Source organism: Eschrichtius robustus, chromosome 6, assembly GCF_028021215.1.
Source record: "Eschrichtius robustus isolate mEscRob2 chromosome 6, mEscRob2.pri, whole genome shotgun sequence".
Classification (NCBI taxonomy): Eukaryota; Metazoa; Chordata; class Mammalia; order Artiodactyla; family Eschrichtiidae; genus Eschrichtius; species Eschrichtius robustus.
This window is the reverse complement of record NC_090829.1, coordinates 60524649-60543159: the sequence shown is the minus strand read 5'-3', so window position 1 is coordinate 60543159 and position 18511 is coordinate 60524649. Positions and strand designations below refer to the sequence as shown.

The following is an 18511-nucleotide window of genomic DNA, read 5'->3' as shown; positions in this document are numbered from 1 at the left end:
CATCTTTTCAAACTGTGGATTCTGATTGAGTAGGTCTGGGGCCTTAGGCAGACTTTCTAACAAGCTTCCAGATGATGCCAATCCATGGACCACACTTTGAAGAGCAAGGATTTGTTTACAACAGCCCCACCAGCTGATCATCAAGCCTGATCTTGAACATTCTTAGGAGGCCAATAACAGAGAAAATCCTAACTCCAAAAAAGAATACAGCGTTTGTGTACCTAGTGAAATCTTAATTTTCAGGTTCTTTCTGGAAACAGTGCCTCGACCATGGGAAACTTTAGCAGTCAGTTTAAAAAATTTTTACACAATTAAGCAAAATTACTGAAAAATAATTGCTAAACCTCAACCTACTGAAGTCAATAAAAAATGGATCCCTTCGGGCTTCCCTGGTGGCGCAGTGGTTGAGAATCTGCCTGCCAATGCAGGGGACACGGGTTCGAGCCCTGGTCTGGGAAGATCCCACATGCCGCGGAGCAACTAGGCCCGTGAGCCACAACTACTGAGCCTGTGCGTCTGGAGCCTGTGCTCCGCAACAAGAGAGGCCGCGACAGTGAGAGGCCCGCGCATCGCGATGAAGAGTGGCCCCCGCTTGCCGCAACTGGAGAAAGCCCTCGCACAGAAACGAAGACCCAACACAGCCATAAATAAATAAATAAATAAATTTAAAATAAATGTGATTTGAATAAAATATAAAATCTGGTTTAAAAAAAAAAAGGATTCCTTCTTACTAATAGTCTACACAATTCAAAAATAATTGGATCTTCATACAAACCATGGCTTCTGTGATAGTCTAAGGACATATTCCCTTCTTACCACTGTGTCTACATGACTCCACTTAAATACTGAAAAAGAGAGAACCATCGTGTCTCTAGCACAGACTCTGCAGCTATAGCCCAACCCCTTAAAAAAAAACTATAAGATTTTTCACACAGCTCTGCTATATTTTGACCATGCCGACAGAAACATGTCATAAGTCTGTTATTTTATAAGGAAATAAGGAGAATGACATTAAGTTAGTGGATTCACTACTTTCCCCTGAGACGAGAAACATATCCTCCCATTACCTGAAAAATTCAAAGAACTTTCAGTTCCCAGAAGATTCAGATGCATGACCTTAAAGCCAGACTTATAAAAGCACCATTAATTCATGATTATAGTTTGCAGATAATCCAAATCCTCCATTTTACATCAGTGGTTTTGCTTCAGCCTATTTTATGGCTATCCTAGTCCTCTACCCGGCAAAGAAAAAGGAAACTCGATAGTTTTAAACAATGGGTTATTTTTTTTTCTTGTTCCTTTTTTAATTGAAGTAGAGTTGATTTACAATGTTGTGTCAATCTCTGCTGCACAGCCAAGTGACTCAGTTATCCATTATGGTTTATCCCAGGAGACTGGATACAAAATCAAGAACTAATATGTGATCCTGATGTCATTGAATGATTCTGTGGTCACCTTAAATATTCAGAATATTAACAACAGGCAGTGCTTGGGCTTCAAGCAATCCGAAGAGAATCCTCAACCAATCAGAATGGACACCATGCATAAGCCATCAGCATGGCCACACAAGTGCACGCTAGCCAGACTGGCCTGCCTTTGAACAACAGGAAGACAGAAATCCCCATGGCCGGTGTAGTGCCATAGGACAGTTTTATCATGGGTAGACTTAGACCAGGAAAGACTTGTACTCAGAATAGGGATAAATGTGTAGTTTCCTCCAGAGTGAAGTTCCTTGGGAATCAACATTGATGTCAATCATATTTAACACATTTATAAATGTTCAAGAATCCCAAATTCATTCAACGTGAAAACTCCAAATTTGTGGCTAAGAAAAAAGGTAAAATATACGTATGAAAATCATACCAATTTGTACAAGTGGATAGAAAAGTAATAAATAGTCTTCAACTTAGTAAGTATAAGGTAACATATTTTATGATAAATGACATAGGTATAAAATGAACAGCCCTGAACTATCAGCTTCAGGCAGAGAAAGTACATGCCTAGGAGTCACTGTTAGTTCCCCAAGGATACTGACTGAATTATCTATTGGGGTTGAAAAGTGAAGAAAACATAAATATATAAAGAAGAATATTAGACACATGTGGAATCTAAGAAACAAAGCAAGCAAACAAAACAAAAGCAGTCTCATAGATATGGAGAAAAATTGGTCAATGCCAGAGGTTGGGGAGTGGGGTGGGGGCAAAATAGGTAAAGAGGATTAAAAGGTGCAAACCTCCAGTTATATAGTAAGTTGTGAGGAAAAAAGGAGAAGGGGGGAAGGCGGGGGAGGAAAAGAAGGGGAAGAAGGGGAAGAAGAGGAAGAAGAAGGAAGGGGGAAGAGGAGGAGGGGAGGGGGAAAAGGGAAGAAGGAGGGGAAGAGAGGAAGGGGAAAGGGGAAGAGGAAGAAGAAGAGTAGAAATCCAACTGAAATTAGCATCCTATAAAACCTCAGTGCTTACACTTTTTGAATGCCATGAGAGATTATGGTTGTCGCATATCAAAAATGTTAACAATGAAGCTAGAGAAGGCATAAGCAATAGAGGAAATAGCAACTAACACGTTAGGGTGTTGCTATTTGAGGCATGTTGAAACATTGGCCTCTTCATCCTGGAAAGGCAACTGCTTAATAGGGAACTTGATTAAAATTTATACAATTAAAAATGATCTGGGTAACGTGGTCACAGGCTTGTTCCCCAGTAGAATGGTGGAACATCCTTTGAAACTTCAGTAAAATAAGTTTAGGACACTAAAAGGAAGAAGTGGTTAGCAAATTTACGGAACTCAATTTCACCAGTATCATCTCCCCCAACTTCCCTCCCACAAGAGCTAACACAGGAAGGAAATAAAGACTTCAGGTAGGAGTTCATTCCTCTATTCAGTACCAAGCACCAGGCTAAAAGCTGAGACAATGATGATGAGTAAAACATACACGGTTCCTGCTCTGTTAAGTTGAGAGTCAACTGGATTAGTTGACTGAATGGAGTGACAGATAAATAGCCTAAAAATCACACCAATCATGTAAAATTATAACTGAAATTAAAACTCTGAAGAAGAGGCACATGGTCCTATCACAGTGTCTAGCAGTGGGCTTTGACCTAACTAGAAGAAGGTGACTGGAAGTGTGCTGATATCTTAGAGATGAGTATAATTTGAACTAACTGGTTAAAAAGCAATAAATGGCTACTAAATAAAGCCAGACTATTCTTTAATGTTCAGGGTACACTAAGGCATCCCATTGAACCAATATTCATGCCCACTTCAGTGGAAGGTACGTGAAGGACAGACTATTGGAATTTCCAATGACAACAAACACTGGGAGAATGACACAGAAGTCTGATGCCAAAGAAAAATTCTTCAGCTATAAATAATATAGAATTAATTGGCATCTCTTAAATGGAGCGACCTAGTGAAAATATCATTTTGAATAATGCGCACTGACTCCCAGGATACGGCTAGCCCATTTGAAAGGTGAGAAATCTATACCAAGAGTGGTTATATAAGTTGCCCCACATTATAAAGCACAGAATCAGCTGGCTTCTTCCAAAATCCACTGAAAAGGGAAATTAATAAAAAATTTATGTGGCTATCATTGCACTCTCTAGTTTGATTTATATCATAATTAGTTCTGAAATACCTACTTGCTACCAGAGTATGAACTTGTGGTAGATCATGTTTTTCATTTGTACATCCGTAGCAGAAAGCACGGGGCCATGCTCATAGCAGGCAATCAATAAATGTTTGTTGACTTGAAAGACAACAGTTAAGGCTTTAATTTATAACACAAGTCACTGACTAACAATCATTATCTACTTCATTTGTGTTGGTGAACACTGACATTTAAGGATGTTCTGTTGATACATATACCAGGAACCTCCCAGACAGGAACACAGCCCTGCTCTCAAGCTTGAGTGACAGGGCTGTCTTTACCATCTGATGCTCTCAATCCCAGAAAATCCTCCTTCTTGCCAAACATAGTCATTATGTCCAAATGCACATTTTGGGGCACTAAAATGTTGACTTTGAAGTTCAACAAAAGCCATTTTAGTTCCTTTATTTCTATTTTCTCTTTAAAGACACCATTCTGCAGTTAGCAAAATTCTATTCAGATTGGTAACTGCTATCCTGATCTCCAGTCTTGTACATCCCTATCCTATACTACTCTATGAGGGGGTGGGAAACTGCTGTGAGAATTTCTTCCTGAAAGCTAGGGCTTTCGATATTTACACTGTATTACATAAAATATAGTTTTATGTATGTGAGATCTAGTGTATATACACGGTAGAAATTCTCTTAAATAATCTTCCCTTATTCATTTTACCAGCATAACTAATGCTTTTCAGTCCCATATACTGTAGTTGATACCTAAGACATACTTAACGGTCACAGGTAGTAAATCACTCCCTAGAAAATCCAAACGCAACTGCATCTTCAGTTGCATTGTAGGCTTACCAAGCATTGGTTAAATTTGTTTCCAAACCTCTTCATTTCAGTTGTACTTGCTATTGCAAGTCTGTAATTTTAATTAGTATTAATGTATATCTGATGAAATATGAGTGAGAAAACAAAAAGATGTGGTCTAAAAAATACACTGAATGCTTTGTAATAAGAGCAAGTAACTGAAAAGTAATTTTTGTTGAATTGGTTGTGGCGGACATAACTGCGAAAGACTGGAGAAAGTTATAAAAGTCTGGAAGTTTTTTGCCTTGAGATTTCTTCAGATGTGAATTTAAGTTTTAGCTTCAGTTTACACAGATCAAAACTAGAAATATTATGCAATATATTATGGATGAGGTTTATGTAAAAGAAACAAGAGAGAACTTTAATCAATGGATTCATATTCAAAGAAAATACCATGAACCTACATTAAAAAACTGGTGAATGAATATCTTGTACATGTTCTCAGCTAAAATAAAAGATTTCAGTTATGTAAGTTCCATTTTTTAATGAATCTGTTCTTTCACAGACTTTTTCAATTAATCAACTACCTATAGATCCCATTCACAAGAAATCAAAGCTACTGTATTTTGGTTCTGAATATGTTTATTTTACCTTCTTCCATGAAAAATGCAAACCAATAAAAAGTCCATTTTTTCTTTTATTTTTCAGAAATCTCTCTTTCACAGCATCACTCCATTCATTTGGGTCAGAGTTTTGCAAACTGCCACCCACCTTGTTGCTCAGACCAAAACCTATGAGTTGTCCTTAATCCACTGCTTTTCCTCATCACTTATATCTAATCCATCAACAAATATTGTTAATTCTGCTTCTAAAATATATTATAAATCATTTCACATCTCTTCACTGGATTATAAAAGGCAAGGGAGAGAAAGGTTCAAAATGAAGAGGTAGATGGGATTGGTCACGAATGGCCTTGTAGGTCATGGTAAGTACTTTGAATTTTGTTCCAAATATGATGAGAAACTATTAGATTATCCGAACTGTCATGTGATGAAAGGATTATGAGAGGGTCCAGAAATGGAAACATGGGAAAAATAGTGGGCTACAAGAAATTAATCCACGATGGTGGCTTGCACTGGGTAGTAAATTTAGTAAAAATTAATTACCCTTGGCATATATTCTAAAGATTGAGTCAACAGAACCTACTGAACGTGGGGAGTATAAATGAAAGAGAAATAGAAATGCATGCAGCCTAGGTGTTTTAACCCTACATTTGTTTGAAAAGAGGGGCCATTTAGTGAGAATGAAGAGAGGGTAGAAGAACAAGTTTGGTGGTATAGGTGGAGAGGCAAGGGTAAGGACATGTAGAATCAAGAACTCTGTTGCCAAATTGAGTTATTAACTAAGCAATTCCCTTTTTTTCGGGAGGAGCTTCAAGATGGCGGAAGAGTAAGACACAGAGATCACCTTCCTCCCCACAAATACATCAGAAATCCATCTACATGTGGAACAACTCCTACAGAACACCTACTGAACGCTGGCAGAAGACCTCAGACCTCCCAAATGGCAAGAAACTCCCCACATAACTGGGTAGGGCAAAAGAAAAAAAAAAAAAAAGACAAAAGAATAGGGACGGGACCTGCACCAGTGGGAGGGAGCCGTGAAGGAGGAAAGGTTTCCACACACTAGGAGCCCCTTCGCGGGCAGAGAGTGCGGGTGGCAGAGGGGGGAGCTTCGGAGCCATGGAGGAAAGCGCAGCAACAGGGGTGCGGAGGGCAAAGCGGAGAGATTCCCACACAGAGGCTCGGCGCCAAGCAGCACTCACCAGCCCGAGAGGCTTGTCTGCTCACCCGCCGGGGCGGGCGGGGGCTGGGAGCTGAGGCTCGGGCTTCGGTCGGATCGCAGGGAGAGGACTGGGGCTGGCGGCGTGAACACAGCCTGAAGGGGGCTAGTGCGCCACAGCTGGCCGGGAGGGAGTCCGGGAAAAAGTCTGCAGCTGCCGAAGAGGCAAGAGACTTTTTCTTGCCTCTTTGTTTCCTGGTGCACGAGGAGAGGGGATTCAGAGTGCCGCTTAAACGAGCTCCAGAGACAGGCGCGAGCTGTGGCTATGAGCGCGGACCCCAGAGACGGGCAGGAGACGCTAAGGCTGCTGCTGCCGCCACCAAGAAGCCTGTGTGCGAGCACAGGTCACTCCCCACACCTCCCCTCCTGGGAGCCTGTGCAGCCCGCCACTGCTAGGGTCCTGTGATCCAGGGACAACTTCCCCGGGAGAACGCACAGTGCCTCAGGCTGGTGCAACGTCAGGCCGGCCTCTGCCGCCGCAGGCTCGCCCCGCATCCGTACCCCTCCCTCCCCCCGGCCTGAGTGAGCCAGAGCCCCCGAAGCAGCTGCTCCTTTAACCCCGTCCTGTCTGGGCGAAGAACAGACGCCCTCAGGCGACCTACACGCAGAGGCGGGTCCAAATCCAAAGCTGAACCCCGGGAGCTGTGCGAAAAAAGAAGAGAAAGGGAAATCTCTCCCAGCAGCCTCAGGAGCAGCGGATTAAATCTCCACAATCAATTTGATGTACCCTGCATCTGTGGAATACTTGAATAGACAACGAATCATCCCAAGTTGAGGAGGTGGACTTTGGGAGCAACAATATATATATTTTTTTCCCTTTTTCTCTTTTTGTGAGTGTGTATGTGTATGCTTCTGTATGTGATTTTGTCTGTACAGCTTTGCTTTTACCATTTGTCTTGGGCTCTGTCTGTCCGTTTGTTGTTTTTTTTTTTCCTTAAAATTTTTTTTAATAGTTTTTATTTTAATAACTTTATTTTATTTTACTTTATTTTATCTTCTTCTTTCTTTCTTTCTTTCTTTTCTCCCTTTTATTCTGAGCCGTGTAGAAGACAGGCTCTTGGTGCTCCAGCCAGGCATCAGGCCTGTGCCACTGAGGTGGGAGAGCCAAGTTCAGGATACTGGTCCACAAGAGACCTCCCAGCTCCATATAATATCAAACGGCGAAAATTTCCCAGAGATCTCCATCTCAGTGCCAAGACCCAGCTCCACTCAACAACCAGCAAGCTACAGTGCTGGACACCCTATGCCAAACAACTAGCAAGAGAGGAACACAACCCCACCCATTAGCAGAGAGGCTGCCTAAAATCATAATAAGGCCACAGACACCCCAAAACACACCACCAGACGTGGACCTGCCTACCAGAAAGACAAGATCCAGTCTCATCCACCAGAACACAGGCACTAGTCCCCTCCACCAGGAAGCCTACACAACCCACTGAACCAACCTTAGCCACTGGGGGCAGACACCAAAAACAATGGGAACTATGAACCTGCAGCCTGCGAAAAGGAGACCCCAAACACAGTAAGTTACGCAAAATGAGAAGACAGAGAAACACACAGCAGATGAAGGAGCAAGGCAAAAACCCACCAGACCTAACAAATGAAGAGGAAATAGGCAGTCTACCAGAAAAAGAATTCAGAATAATGATAGTAAAGATGATCCAAAATCTTGGAAATAGAATGGAGAAAATACAAGAAACGTTTAACAAGGACCTAGAAGAACTAAAGAGCAAACAAATAGTGATGAACAACACAATAAATGAAATTAAAAATTCTCTAGAAGGGATCAATAGCAGAATAACTGAGGCAGAAGAACAGACAAGTGATCTGGAAGATAAAATAGTGGAAATAACTACTGCACAACAGAATAAAGAAAAAAGAATGAAAAGAATTGAGGACAGTCTCAGAGACATCTGGGACAACATTAAATGCACTGACATTCGAATTATAGGGGTCCCAGAAAAGAAGAGAAAAAGAAAGGGACTGAGGAAATATTTGAAGAAATTATAGTTGAAAACTTCCCTAATATGGGAAAAGAAATAGTTAATCAAGTCCAGGAAGCACAGATAGTCCCATACAGGATAAATCCAAGGAGAAACACATCACGACACATATTAATCAAACTATCAAAAATTAAATACTAAGAACACATATTAAAAGCAGCAAAGGAAAAACAACAAATAACACATAAGGGAATCCCCATAAGGTTAACAGCTGATCTTTCAGCAGAAACTCTGCAAGCCAGAAGGGAGTGGTAGGACATATTTAAAGTGATGAAAGAGAAAAAGCTACAACCAAGATTACTCTACCCAGCAAGGATCTCATTCAGATTTGATGGAGAAATTAAAACCTTTACAGACAAGCAAAAAGCTAAGAGAATTCAGCACCACCAAACCAGCTTTACAACAAATGCTAAAGGAACTTCTCTAGGCAGGAAACACAAGAGAAGGAAAAGACCTACAATAATAAACCCAAAACAATTAAGAAAATGGTAATAAGAACATACATATCGATAATTACCTTAAATGAAAATGGATTAAATGCTCCCACCAAAGACATAGATTGGCTGAATGGATACAAAAACAAGACCCACATATATGCTGTCTACAAGAGACCCACTTCAGACCTAGGGACACATACAGACTGAAAGTGAGGGGATGGAAAAACATATTCCATGCAAATGGAAATCAAAAGAAAGCTGGAGTAGCAATTCTCATATCAGACAAAATAGACTTTAAAACAAAGACTATTACAAGAGACAAAGAAGGACACTACATAATGATCAAGGGATCGATCCAAGAAGAAGGTATAACAATTGTAAATATTTATGCACCCAACATAGGAGCACCTCAATACATAAGGCAAATACTAACAGCCATAAAAGGGGCAATCGACAGTAACACAATCATAGCAGGGGACTTTAACACCCCACTTTCACCAATGGACAGATCATCCAAAATGAAAATAAATAAGGAGACACAAGCTTTAAATGATACATTAAACAACATGGACTTAATTGATATTTATAGGACATTCCATCCAAAAACAACGGAATACATATTCTTCTCAAGTGCTCATGGATCATTCTCCAGGATAGATCACATCTTGGGTCACAAATCAAGCCTTGGTAAATTTTAGAAAATTGAAATCATATCAAGTATCTTTTCCAACCACAGTGCTATGAGACTAGATATCAATTACAGGAAAAAATCTGTAAGAAACACAAACACATGGAGGCTAAACAACACACTACTAAATAACCAAGAGATCACTGAAGAAATCAAAGAGGAAATCAAAAAATACCTAGAAACAAATGACAATGAAAACACGACGACCCAAAACCTATGGGATGCAGCAAAAGCAGTTCTAAGAGGGAAGTTTATAGCAATACAATCCTACCTTAAGAAACAAGAAACATCTCAAATAAACAACCTGACCTTACACCTAAAGCATTTAGAGAAAGAAGAACAAAAAAACCCCAAAGCTAGCAGAAGGAAAGAAATCATAAAGATCAGATCAGAAATAAACGAAAAAGAAATGAATGAAACGATAGCAAAGATCAATAAAACTAAAAGCTGGTTCTTTGAGAAGATAAACAAAATTGATAAACCATTAGCCAGACTCATCAAGAAAAAAAGGGAGAAGACTCAAATCAATAGAATTAGAAATGAAAAAGGAGAAGTAACCACTGACACTGCAGAAATACAAAGGATCATGAGAGATTACTACAAGCAACTCTATGCCAATAAAATGGACAACCTGGAGGAAATGGACAAATTCTTAGAAATGCACAACCTGCTGAGACTGAACCAGGAAGAAATAGAAAATATGAACAGACCAATCACAAGCACTGAAATTGAAACTGTGATTAAAAGTCTTCCAACAAACAAAAGCCCAGGACCAGATGGCTTCACAGGCGAATTCTATCAAACATTTAGAGAAGAGCTAACACCTATCCTTCTCAAACTCTTCCAAAATATTGCAGAGGGAGGAACACTCCCAAACTCAATCTACGAGGCCACCATCCCTCTGAAACCAAAAGCAGACAAAGATGTCACAAAGAAAGAAAACTACAGGCCAATATCACTGATGAACATAGATGCAAAAATCCTCAAAAAAATACTAGCAAACAGAATCCAACAACACATTAAAAGGATCATACACTATGATCAAGTGGGATTTATTCCAGGAATGCAAGGATTCTTCAGTATACGCAAATCAATCAACGTGATACACCAGATTAACAAATTGAAGGAGAAAAACCATATGATCATCTCAATAGATGCAGAGAAAGCTTTCAACAAAATTCAACAGCTATTTATGATAGAAACCCTCCAGAAAGTAGGCAGAGAGGGAACTTTCCTCAACATAATAAAGTCCATATATGACAAACCCACAGCCAACGTCGTGCTCAATGGTAAAAAACTGAAACCATTTCCACTAAGATCAGGAACAAGACAAGGTTGCCCACTCTCACCACTATTATTCAACATAGTTTTGGAAGTTTTCACCACAGCAGTCAGAGAAGAAAAGGAAATAAAAGGAATCCAAATCGGAAAAGAAGAAGTAAAGCTGTCACGGTTTGCAGATGAGATGATACTATACATAGAGAATCCTAAAGATGCTACCAGAAAACTACTAGAGCTAATCAATGAATCTGGTAAAGTAGCAGGATACAAAATTAATGCACAGAAATCTCTTGCATTCCTATACACTAATGATGAAAAATCTGAAACTGAAATTAAGAAAACACTCCCATTTATCATTGCAACAAAAAGAATAAAACATCTAGGAATAAACCTACCTAAGGAGACAAAAGACCTGTACTCAGAAAACTATAAGACACTGATGAAAGAAATTAAAGATGCTACAAATAGATGGAGAGATATACCATGTTCTTGGATTGGAAGAATCAACACTGTGAAAATGGCTCTACTACCCATAGCAATCTACAGGTTCAATGCAATCCCTATCAAACTACCACTGGCATTTTTCACAGAACTAGAACAAAAAATTTCACAATTTGTATGGAAAGACACCAAATAGCCAAAGCAATCCTGAGAAAGAAAAACAGCTGGAGGAATCAGCCTCCCTGACTTCAGACTATACTACAAAGCTACAGTAATCAAGACAGTATGGTACTGATAGAAACAGAAATATAGATCAATGGAACAGGATAGAAAGCCCAGAGATAAACCCACACACATATGATCACTTTATCTTTGATAACGGAGGCAAGAATACACAGTGGAGAAAAAACAGCCTCTTCAATAAGTGGTGCTGGGAAAACTGGACAGGTACATGTAAAAGTATGAAATTAGAACACTCCCTAACACCATACACAAAAATAAACTCAAAATGGATTAAAGACCTTAATGTAAGGCCAGACACCATCAAACTCTTAAAGGAAAACATAGGCTGAACACTCTATGACATAAACCACAGCAAGATCCTTTTTGACCCACCACCTAGAGAAATGGAAATAAAAACAAAAATAAACAAATGGGACCTAATGAAACTTAAAAGCTTTTGCACAGCAAAGGAAACCATAAACAAGATGAAAAGACAACCCTCAGAATGGGAGAAAATATTTGCAAATGAAGCAACTGACAAAGGATTAATCTCCAAAATTTACAAGCAGCTCATGCAGCTCAATATCAAAAAAACAAACAACCCAATCCAAAAATGGGCAGAAGACCTAAATAGACATTTCTCCAAAGAAGAGATACAGATTGCCAACAGACACATGAAAGAATGCTCAACATCATTAATTATTAGAGAAATGCAAATCAAAACTACAATGAGATATCATCTCACACCAGTCAGAATGGCCATCATCAAAAAATCTACAAACAATAAATGCTGGAGAGGGTGTGGAGAAAAGGGAACCCTCTTGCACTGTTGGTGGGAATGAAAATTGATACAGCCACTATGGAGAACAGTATGGAGGTTCCTTAAAAAACTAAAAATAGAACTACCATACGACCCAACAATCCTGCTACTGGGCATATACCCTGAGAAAACCATAATTCTAAAAGAGTCATGTACCACAATGTTCATTGCAGCTCTATTTACAATAGCCAGGACATGGAAGCAACCTAAGTGTCCATCGACAGATGAATGGATAAAGAAGATGTGGCACATATATACAATGGAATATTACTCAGCCATAAAAAGGAACGAAACTGGGTCATTTGTAGTCAGGTGGATGGACCTAGAGACTGTCATACAGAGTGAAGTAAGTCAGAAAGAGAACAACAAATACAGTATGCTAACACATATATATGGAATCTAAAAAAAAAAAAATGGTCATGAGGAACCTAGGGGCAAGACGGTAATAAAGATGCAGACCTACTAGAGAATGGACTTGAGGATACGAGGCGGGGGAAGGGTAAGCTGGGACAAAGTGAGAGAGTTGCATGGACATATATACACTACCAAACATAAAATAGATAGCTAGTGGGAAGCAGCCGCATAGCACAGGGAGATCAGCTCGGTGCTTTGTTTCCACCTAGAGGGGTGGGATAGGGAGGGTGTGAGGCAGGGAGACACAAGAGGGAAGAGATTTGGGGACATATGTATATTTATAACTGATTCAATTTGTTATAAAGCAGAAACTATCACACCATTGTAAAGCAATTATACTCCAATAAAGATGTTTAAAAAAATAAGCAATTCAATATATGACTGCAGTTCAAAAAAGCTGGAGTTATAAATTTAGAAATCATCAGGATATATGTGGTATATAAAGCCACACGACTAGGTAAGATCACCAAGAGGCAATTCATATTTAGAATTACATAAGAGAAAGCAAAAAGAAATAGTTGGCAAAGGAGATTGAGGATAATAGATGGAAATTTAGGAAATTGTGGTGTCAGCAATCTAAGTAAAGATAGAATTTCAAGGAGGAGAAAGATGTCAATGATAACTGAGAAAGTAAAATAAAGTCAGAACTGAACATTGGTTTAGCAAGATGGAAGTTATCAGAGACCTTGGGAAAGGAGGCTACAGTGGAGTGGTGGAGACAAATTCTGCTTGGCATGGGTTATAAAAAGAATTGGAGGTAGGAAAGGTAAGCATCAGTAATACACAATTCCTGCTTCACAGCTGCTGCAGCTCTTGCTAATATCTGGATCAGCAGTGACTCTAATGAATCCACCATTATGGGCAAAAAGAAGACCCATATCAATATTATCATCACTGGCCATGTGGACTCTGGCAAGTCCACCACCACTGGGCATCTCATCTACAAGTGTGGGGGTACTGACAACAGAACCATGAGAAGTTCAAAAAGGAAGCAGCAGAGATGAGCAAGGGCTCCATCAAGTTTGCCTGGGTGCTAGACAAAATGAAGGCAGAAAGGAAATTTGGCATCACCATGACATCTCCTTATGGAAGTTTGAGGCAACCAAATATTACATCACCATAATTGATGCCACAGGGACTTCATCAAAAACATTATCACTGGCCCATCCCAGGTGACTGTGCCATGCTCATCGTGGCCGGCAGCACGGGCATGTTTGAAGCAGGCATTTCCAAGAATAGGCAGACCTGTGGAGAATACGCTACTGGCCTACATGCTGGGTGTGAAGCCACTCATCATGGCTGCCAACAAGATGGACTCCGACAAACCCACCCACAGCACCCCATGCTTCCATCAAGGGAGTGAGAGTCTACATCAAGAAGATCGGCTACAACTTGGCTGCCATGGCCTTCGTGCCCATTTTGGGCTAGCATAGCCCAGCATCCACATGCCTGGTTCAAGAGCTGGAAGATCAAGAGAAAGGAAGGAAATGCCACAGGGATGACTCTCCTGGAAGCTCTGGGCTCCATTCTCCCTCCCACTCAACTGGTCAACGAGACCCTGAGGCTGCCTCTGCAAGATGTGCACATGACTGGGAGCACTGGCTCTGTGCCTGTGGGCTGTGTGGAGACTAGCTTCCTGAAACCTGGGACGGAGGTCACCTTTGACAACCCCAAGGCCCTGAAGTCAGGCGACAGAGCCATTGTGCAGATGTAAGGATGGTCCCCAGCAAGGCCATGTGTGTGGAGATGTTCTCTGAGTACCAACCTCTAGGCCATTTTGCTGTGCGGGACGTGAGACAAACAGTGGCCATTGGAGTCATCAAGGCGGTGGATGAGAAGTCATCCTCTGCAGGCAAGGTCACCAAGTCAGCAGTAAAGCCCAGCAAGAAATGAAGCATGCCCCCTGCAGTTTCCTCAGCAATCTCCACTACAAAAATTACCCAACATTCGATGTATTTATTAAGATTAATAAAACATAACTAGCTGTCAAAAAAAAAAAAAAAAAGACCACTTTTTGCATGTGGCCATCCAGTCTTCTCAACACCATTTACTGAAGAGACTATCCTTTCCCTCTTGAATAATCTTGGCTATTTTGTTATAAATTAACTTAGCATTAAATATATATCATTTAAATTTGTTAAGAAAGTAGAACTTAAATGTTTTCACACACCCCCCCCCCCAAATAAAACATAAATATGTTAGGTGATGGATATGTTAATTAATTAGATGGCAGGAAATCCTTTCACTATGTATATGCATATCAAATCACCACAATGTACACTTTAAATATCTTACAACTTTACATGTCAATTATACTTCAATAAAGCTGACATTAAAGAATCAACAACTCACAGATGAATGGATAAAGAAGATGTGGCACATATATACAATGGAATATTACTCAGCCATAAAAAGAAATGAAGTTGAGTTATCTGTAGTGAGGTGGATGGATCTAGAGTCTGTCATACAGAGTGAAGTAAGTCAGAAAGAGAAAAACAAATACCATATGCTAACACATATATATGGAATCTTTAAAAAAAAAAAAAAGGTTATGAAGAACCTAGGGGCAGGACAGGAATAAAGACACAGATGTAGAGAATGGACTTGAGGACATGGGGAGGGGGAAGGGTAAGCTGGGACGAAGTAAGAGAATGGCATGGACTAATATATACTACCAAATGTAAAATAGATAGCTAGTGGGAAGCAGCCGCATAGCACAGGGAGATCAGCTCGGTGCTTTGTGACCACCTAGAGGGGTGGGATAGGGAGGGTGGGAGGGAGACGCAAGAGGGAGGAGATATGGCGATATATGTATATGTATAGCTGATTCACTTTGTTATAAAGCAGAAACTAACACACCATTGTAAGGCAATTATACTCCAATAAAGATGTTTAAAAAAAAAAAGAATCAACAACTCTTTTAGAGAGTTTTGCTATAAAGAGGAGCAGAGAAATAAGGTAGTGGGTAGAGGAACACATGATGTCCAGATAAGAACATTTATTTTTAAGATGGGATTATTATATGAAGCCCTTGAGTAGACAAGAGAGGACTGGCTTCTGTGTACAAGCAGAGGACCTGACCTCGGGTAGGACAAGGACACCTTATCCCTGTGCATAAATGGGAAGGCAGAGTATGTGGATACAAATCTACAAATTAGGCTGGTAGATTTTGGTAGTAGAAAGATACGTTGTTTCTCTTTTGTGAATTGTATTGAAAGTGAGAAGAGAAAAGGGGCTGCTGGAAATCTGAGGAAAGAGAAAGTGGACCATAGATTGACAAGGTATTACCAGGCAGTACTCTGTCTACCTGATGTCTCTGATCATACTTTTAAGTGGAAACTAATCAATTCATAAATGTGTTTTCCTTCATTATATGCAGGGCTTATATTTATTGTATACATTTATTATTTTTATTAATTCATGTACTGTACATTTCCCCAACTAGACTGTATCTTTAAAATATTATATCACTGCTCTACTCCTAAGACCTTCACTCACACTACCTGGCATGCAGTTGGTAATTCATAAATATTTGTTGACTGAATAATTCAGTATCCACAAGTGCCTAAAATATGCTTAAAAGTGAACTCATTATTACCTCACCCTTAACTCTTCCACGTACACACCTGTTCCTCTACTTTTTATTCTATCACAGTTTATCCAACTCATTTCCCAATCCAGAAATTTGGAAATCATCCTCTGACCTCCCTCATTTCATTCTCTATGACCCAACAATCATCAAGTTCAGTCAACTCTGCCAGTTAAGTATTTCTTGGAGCTATTCACTGTTCTCCATTCCTGCAGCCAATTTCCTGGTCAGGTCACCATCACCTCACCTGGATTACTGGAAAAGCATCGTAATACCTCTCCTGACTTTCATGTTGTCCCCTCTCAAGTCCATTCTCTACATCTTTCAAAAAGTATAAATCTTATTATGTCCTCCACAACATTCAACCCTCCACTGATTCTTCAGCAAAGCCCTCAGGATAAAATCCTCTTTTTTATGATTTATTACACTTTTCTTAATCTGGCCTAGAACTCTACTTGGCAAATTAAACTAATTTCAATTCTCTAACTAATTAATAGATCTCTATCAGCTCTTGGGTCTTTGCATGTGCTTTTTCCTCCAGCTGGGATATTCTCTTCACTATCAACTCCTACTCATCCTTTCTTTCTCAACTTAGAAGTCACTTCCTCTAAGAAGTCTTCTCTGAATCATGGCATTGGTTAGGTACTCCTCCTAAATGCTTCCAAAGCTCCCTGTGTATGTTGGTGTTCTATAACCTTCCTTTATAGCACTGCTTTATCCCAAACCCAGATAGTAACAAATGTTTACAGGGTAGAGTCTTATGGGTCTAGTAATGAATATATCCCTCTATCCCTCCCCCTAGCCCCTTAGAGGTAAAGAACAAAAAATGAAGGGATAAAGAGGTGCCTATTTACTGAAGAAAAAGAAACATATTTCAACCAGGTGTCCTACAGAGGTGGCAAGAGAGGTCTGAGCAGCCCTATGATAATGGGCCAATGAAAACCTGATGAGCACAATCCCTATATTGTCTCTTTTTTTTGAATATAGGTTAGAATTTTATAAATAAATTTCTTAGAAAATTTATGGTCTGGGAACTACTTGATATTATAATATTTTGTTCTCCTTAGGAGTGAATCTCCTCAATGTATTTATGTTTCAAATTTGTCTCAGGCGCTTTTAATAACTAATAATAGCTTTTTTTTTTCATAGATTTAGTTTAATTCAGGAAGGATTTAATCAACAAATAGTTTATTTTCAAGATGAAATGCTCTTGAGGATGGATGCTTCTGTGCCCAGGATGAAGATGCTCTTTGATTTCGCCTCGTGTGATTGAAAGAACACAGCTTGAAATGTTTTTGCCCCACTTTTGTATGCATTTGGGCTAAGTTCCTTTCAGGAGCCATTCCGGTCATGCCTTTAAGCCTGGAATCCGGTAAAAGGAAACGCTGAAGATTGCACCATGATTTCAGCTTATTGTATATCTTCCAAGCGGTCATGCTTGTCATTCCTGGAGTCCTGAGGTTCCTAACTGGTCTGCCTTCTCTCCACGGTTCAGAGTCCTTCTATGCTTGTCTTGTATATAACGTCCAAGTTTTTCCGTTGTACTTAGTGGGAGGAATAGGCAAAAACTCATTCTCCATCTTCCTGACCCTCCTCTCTGTCTACCTGGGAAGCTCTGCTGGTCTCTGCACAGTCGGTGGCCTCAGTGTCTTCCTCATCTTCACGGGGCAAGTCCTAGCTCAGCACTCTTAGGGGAAAGGAGCCTCTCTCCTCCAGCACTAAAGGGCTCAGAATAACTAGCATTTAAAATACTTAAGCAAATATTTGGGGAAAGTGAGAAGTATAATTTTCATCTCTTCATGGTTACTTCACAAGCATTACAGTAAGTCACAGGAAGTAAAAAGATAAATCATTCTAAAAAGTCAAAGTAGCATGCTTTGTAGCAAAAGATCTGATTAATTTTAAGTGAACAAGCACAAACTAACCACTACAATTTCTGCAGCAAACCAAATCACATGCCCAGATTTACAAGCAGAACTTTCTGATTTTCTCATATGTGCCATTCTTTGCTAATGAATATTCAGGACAGAGGCAGAATGGTCCCATGATGGGTTCTTGTCAAACTGAAAAGGCATAGGAATAGATGAGATGAAAGAAAGCAAAGAGGGGCCCCATGCATAAAGTTAATGCCTAAATTGAAATCACGTAGTATTAATCCCAACTCACCCCCCTATTTATTTAAAATGTCACTATGAATCTAATAATTTTTAAAACAGCTTATGATTTTATTTCTTAGGGTATAATCATATAAACTGTATATAAAAACACATCATACAAAGATAAGCACAACATGGAGGTCTGTCATCTTAATGAGACAAGCAGGCAGTCATTATGTCTTAATCTACTCATCAGTAGACAGAAAACAGAGTAGCTGCT

The 18511-nt window shown here is 39.8% G+C and overlaps 1 pseudogene; it reads left to right on the top strand.

The window, feature by feature from the left end:
* Nucleotides 1-13672: 13672 nt before the first annotated feature.
* On the top strand, nucleotides 13673-14260 carry LOC137765880 (elongation factor 1-alpha pseudogene; annotated as a pseudogene).
* Nucleotides 14261-18511: the final 4251 nt, after the last annotated feature.